Source organism: Etheostoma spectabile, chromosome 6 (genome assembly GCF_008692095.1).
Source record: "Etheostoma spectabile isolate EspeVRDwgs_2016 chromosome 6, UIUC_Espe_1.0, whole genome shotgun sequence".
Classification (NCBI taxonomy): domain Eukaryota; kingdom Metazoa; phylum Chordata; class Actinopteri; order Perciformes; family Percidae; genus Etheostoma; species Etheostoma spectabile.
The window spans coordinates 28,601,262-28,607,207 of NC_045738.1; positions in this window are offsets into that span (position 1 = coordinate 28,601,262).

Genomic DNA, 5,946 nt, shown 5'->3' on the forward strand with positions numbered 1-5,946 from the left:
CAGGACGGAAGGCTGAGAGAGCATGTGTAGGGCCTTTTGATTTCTGCGGCTGTCCTGTTGTCACACTTTAATTCCAAAGTTTTGCGACCCTCTCATGATAAATCTGCCATTTTCTCTGTGGCTAGAAAGTAAGTGAGCTAAATTTCCAAATCATTATGTTTGCAAAACAAAATGCCACTCATTTTCCAACGAATTATGGAATCCAAAAAAAAAACAAATGAGCCAAGGTCCAGTGTATTTTTTCCCCCTGGATTAATGCCGTTATACCAATAGGATAACCTCTTTTCACTGTTCCTCGGGCATTAATTCTTACCCTAAACCCCCTATTCAAGAAAAGGCTTATGATGCTAACCTTGTCATATTCAGCAGCTGTCAGCGAAATGGCCACTGTACCGGGCCAAGCTGGTAAAGTGGCCTATTCATTATCCTAATCTCATTAGTTAAGATCTGTTAAGTAGAGACCGGTTTTAATGCATGCTTTTCCCTTTTAATTATTGACCATAAATACATTGGAGTGCATTAGGGTCCGGGGGCGAAGAGCATAGCGGCCCCTAATAGATTAGGGGACGAGCACATTATCTAAATGTATATATCTAACTAATCATGCATCAGCCGCAGCCATGTGAGCATTGTGACATCAATTGCAGTTTGACCATTGACCCCCGACGGTGGCCTCTCAGAGGTCCGGTCAGATAAAGGTCTGACGTCAGGATTGCAGTAAACGGGCTTACAAATGCAGCCCACCCCCCAACGCACACACACACACACACACACACACACACACTTTGTTTCCCATAATGATTAAGACTCTAGGTTTATTTCTGAATACTAGATTATTTCTAAATTGTTCCATGGTTAATCATGTTACAGATTAAATCATTTGGGGATTAGCTTTGCATTCTGTGAATAAGCGCTGTATACTCCACTGTGCTGCGTGTCTGCCTGCATGCTGCTGATCGGGGGAGGTCTATCTCTCTTGTCTCTCCTTTCTCCTGCTTTCTCTTTTCTTCTTGTCACTTTAGCTTTCCATCTGTTTTATACGAGCATTTCTCTCTCTCTCTCTCTCTCTCTCTCTCTCTCTCTCTCTCTCTCTCTCTCGCTCTCTCCTTCTACAACACACACACTCAGACACATATCATTCATTCTCTCAGTGATGAGGGAGAGAAGTGCTCCGTTTGCCACAGAGGGGCTCTCTACAGTTGTGAGAGGCCATGTGTAAAACAAGAGTGAGGGCATGCTCCTTAGAAGTATCATGCCAGCTGAGGATCATCCTAGCCTGGTGTGTGGGTGTGTGTGTGTGTGTGTTGTGTGTGTGTGTGGTGTGTGTGGTGTTGTGTGGGTGTGTGTGTGTGCGTGTGTGGTTGTGTGTTATACTGTACATACTTCTTTTTCTCTCTATATTTCTCTCTAAGCAGATGTGTTTTCCTTTGGACTAAAAGTCAAAGTTCCTTTTGTTTTGTTTTCATACTTTTGGTATCAAATGGCTCTAGTTAAGCCTGACGCACATCATAATGATTTACATATAACCTTGTTCTATTTTTTTAATTTACCATAAGACATTGATGAATCTATTTCAAGATATCCTCCTCACAACAGAGGATCCTGATTGGCCAACTATGTCTGTTTTCAAATGGGCTAATTCCGCTGTTTAAATGCCGTCGTGAATCTTAAGGGATGGGAGCCAATCATGATCAAGACCAGCTGTGATGCGTTCACTGGGAGATAATCAGAAAAAAACGCTTTTTGGACAATGGCTTTAAATGTAGACCCTCAAGCTAAATATAACACACAGACTTTTATTCCATGAGCTGACAACACCACATTTGTCAGTTTATAAAATAAAGGTAACAATTAATCAAAAATATATATATATATATATATATATATATATATATATATATATATATACACACACATAGAGAGAGAGAGAGAGACTGTAAAAAGTCCTCTTTAAACTCAATCCCTCACCTTTAGTCTGTGCTTTACCTTCTGCAGGTTGACTTACTGTAAATAAAGTAATACACACATACAAATGATAAAAATGTGTGTTTTTGACTCATACAGCATGCTATCCAATATCCAAAGGAGATATTTTCTGAAAATATTTGTACCGGTCAATGCAGCATCAGGCTACAGAGCAGCCTCAAATATACAGTCAGACACGCACAGAATAAGGCATGTTGTCTTATCCAGCGGTTATCTGTAGCATATCAGTAGCATACAGTGTGTTTGTGTGTGAAATAAGAGCCTCAGTGTTACTTAGCCTTAATGACAAAGTCACCAGTCGCACTATGGTAAAGCACCATAGTTAAAGTGTAATGGAAGTGTGGATTCTGTGGTGCACTTTGGGTCTTACAGTAACACTCGGGTCGGTCCCCTATCTGTGTTGTATTTGCATCACGGTTTCCAACAAAACCTTGTACTGTTCCCATATGGTCCATTCAGGGAGAAATCATTTCTTTAAAAAATAAATCATAAATCCTGCAGAATTGAATCACCTCACACAAATATAAAATATGGAGTTATGGGGTTTTCACACATCCCAAACAACAGCATTATGATTCTTCAGTCTTTTCTCTATAACTACCTTGCAACATTGCAACTTTTAATAAAGCTACTAAGAGGATTATGAGTTTTTCGCATCTTTATATATTGAGATCTCTGCTTAAAATTACACACTGCCCATGCAAAAATGCAGTAATTACTGTGTTCTTTTCTCATGCTAAATACAGGTGATGCATTCGCAGTGTTTCCCTTTAATCCATTTAATTACTGTATGTATGACAACATGTGTGTGTGTGTGTGTGTGGTTGTGTATGTGGTTAACTGTGTGTGGAACTTCCCTCCAACCTCTGCTTCGTTATTATCAGGCTGCTTCATACATTATGGTCTGTTTTAACGGAGGCAATTATTGCTCGGCTAACATGTATGGATGGATGTCTGAGAGCGGCGGGTCATAACAGTCATATTGCATCGGCCATATTAGCGAGTCAATAAGAGCCCAGGGCAGGTTGATTTAATTACACTGGTAGCCTGATTAGACTGCTGTTTCCTGGGGGTAAGTACAGACTATATGTCATAATCATAACAACGGTGCAAATTATGAACAGGTCAAAGTAATACTCCTTTGTGGTTTGTCATTGCTAATCATTCCGGTAAATGATTGTGCACGGACGTGTATTCATGCTGTGCCTGCGGTGTTGATTTTATTGGTTTCTGGCAAATTGTAAAGAGCATGAAAAATGACTCAATATTAGAATAGACCAAAAAACACGTTCAAGCGCTTTTAACTATTTTCTTTCTTCCCTATTAAAAAAAGAAATACAACAAATAAATAGTGTTACATTGTGAGGGTAAATACAGACGGGCTTAAATGACACCCTTGGGCTCAGATATTCATATCTACTGAAAGCATGCTGGAGTAAAAAAAAAAAAAAAAAATCCAATGATTTTCTCTGTGATGTTCGGAGACTTAATGACTTATAACTAACAATCCCAATCATAGCAAACTTGACATTTAGTCCCTTTCTTAAAATACGTAAATACATAAATGAATATGGTTCATTTTTTTTGTGTTGTCTTTGCTTTGAATGAAGGATTGCACCTACCGAACAACCGAGCACCCATCACAAAGCAAAAATAATTAATTTGGGGAACGTTATTTAGACACAATTTACATATAAATGTGGTTTGTATTAAAGTAAAAGAAACAATACAAATACACCATAGTGACAAATGACACCCTCAAGACTAAAAATTTACATTTAAAATGTTGCTGATTGTATTGAGGAACAATTTCTTCTTGACCTTTTCATCATTCAGAGCGTTTGGGCCCCGGTGGAAATTTCTCACATTTCTGTTGACGTGGACATTATCACGCCTGACTTGTCATCCTGTGCCACATAACAGGACTTTTGGGACTCATTGTGCTTCGTGGTGCTGATAATAAAATAAAATCTTTCAACATTTCAAGTATGCTTTTGTTCCTATATAAAGTGGGTATGGCTTTTTCCAAAGACTCGAAAGTGGATGCAGTGCACAGGCCTGTGTAAAAAGGGACTGTGTGATACCATGTAGATGTAAAACGTCTTGTCAATAATAGGTGGTCAACGCTGGAAAAGCTTGCCCCTCCCAATAAGACAGTGTCCTCCATTCAACCCCCATCCTCCTAACCCAGAATGCACTCCTTTTAACTGTCACATACTTCATCACCCATACACCTTCACTGTTAAAGTGAGTGCAGTACAGAGGTGGATGAATACTGTCTTTGTCATCAGGCATTTTTGTTTTGTTTTGTCTGTTTTGTCACTATCTATGTCACCATTATGTGTACCTTTTTGATTTATAGTGAAGGAGTGCTGTTTTTATGTTAGTCCTATGTCACCTGCCTGGGGACTGCAAATGACAAGTAGTTAATTTGATTAATTCTGGCATATTTACATGTTGTTTTTTTCTACAGCAATGTCTGTAAATATAAAAATGCATGATCTCTGTGAAATAAACCAATAATAAAAGCACTTTTTACTCCAGTATGTTTGATCCATGCTACTTTATATTAATTCTCCGCTATATTTTAGAGAGCAATGTTGTACTTTTTACTCCACTGCATTAATTGAATTGCTGTGGCTACTAGTTACTTTACATGTACGTACTTATAAAGCTATGGTCAGTTTGTTATGTTATGATGGAATATTGTAAAGGAAAGTCACTGGGGCTGATCTGACCTGCTCAGGTGGGAGCTGTGCAGAGAGCTGCTGGTTTTTAGGTGAGGTCATCGTGCACTTGTAGGAATAATACATTGTAGATTGTATAATTTCCTACTAAAATGACTTCTGTGTGCAAATTAACATCTTATGTGCATACGAAGAAAACATGTATCGGTATTTTGCCTCAATATCTACTACTTGCCTCTTTACTTTGACTCGAGCTGAATTTTGAATTTGACATTGTGGTAAAAATGTACTACTTCCTTGCTATTGATTGTAATCAGAGCATGAAATAATGAAGACAAGGTGCACAAAATGTAGGCATAAAATAATATTTCTGACCTTTGTCTAGATTTGTTTGTAGATACAGATGTAAGTCATGTGACCGAATATATCCTTCTTAGCACTTTTTCTTCTATTATGCACACATACGTGCATGTCATATGTAAGAAGTAAAACAAACACAGAACACAGTATTTTTAACTCTAACAAAAGCAATTAAACATTGTATGACATCAATTATTATATTAATGTAGCTCCAACCGAAATGTCCTGGGTTGTGTAAGTGTAAGTGTACATGTGTAAGTGGATATGGATCATCAAAATCCTATTTTTGGCTTCCAGAGGCAGATGTGTCATATCCCATCCACATGGTGGCAGCAAAGTAATGGAAGAAGCATGTGTTGACATGTGTCCCCGTGTGTGTGTGCGCGTGTGTGTGTGTGTGTGTTTATGTTTTGTGTGTGTGAACATGTGTATCCCATCACATTATTGACAGCGCTGATCTGACCCATGCTAATGAATGCTGCCAACATGGCTGACACAAAGTGACACCAGGACAAGAAAAAGACCCTCTTCTCTCCAACGCCTCCATTTCGGAGCCTTTAAATAGCCCACGCAGCCTGCTGCATGTTTATTAGTCATGTATCAGACTAGTGGCTGATGGACATGGATGCTCATTACCAGTTAGTTTTGCTTCAGAAGAGACCAATGCGTGCCCTGTGAGGGTTATCGCTCAGAAGCAAACAGGCGTGACACAGAAGTTGAGAAGTTGAACTTGAATAGAAATTATATTTAACTTAAATGAAAAGGCAGGAAATAAAAATGTCCCTGATCAGATCAGGGTCCGTGCAGTATAATAGGTATATTGTGCTAACACTGCAGAATTGTTCCCAGGACAGTTTTGACTAATAATAATGTCCCTGTACGTACTTTTACCCGCCACTCCAGGTATTTTCTC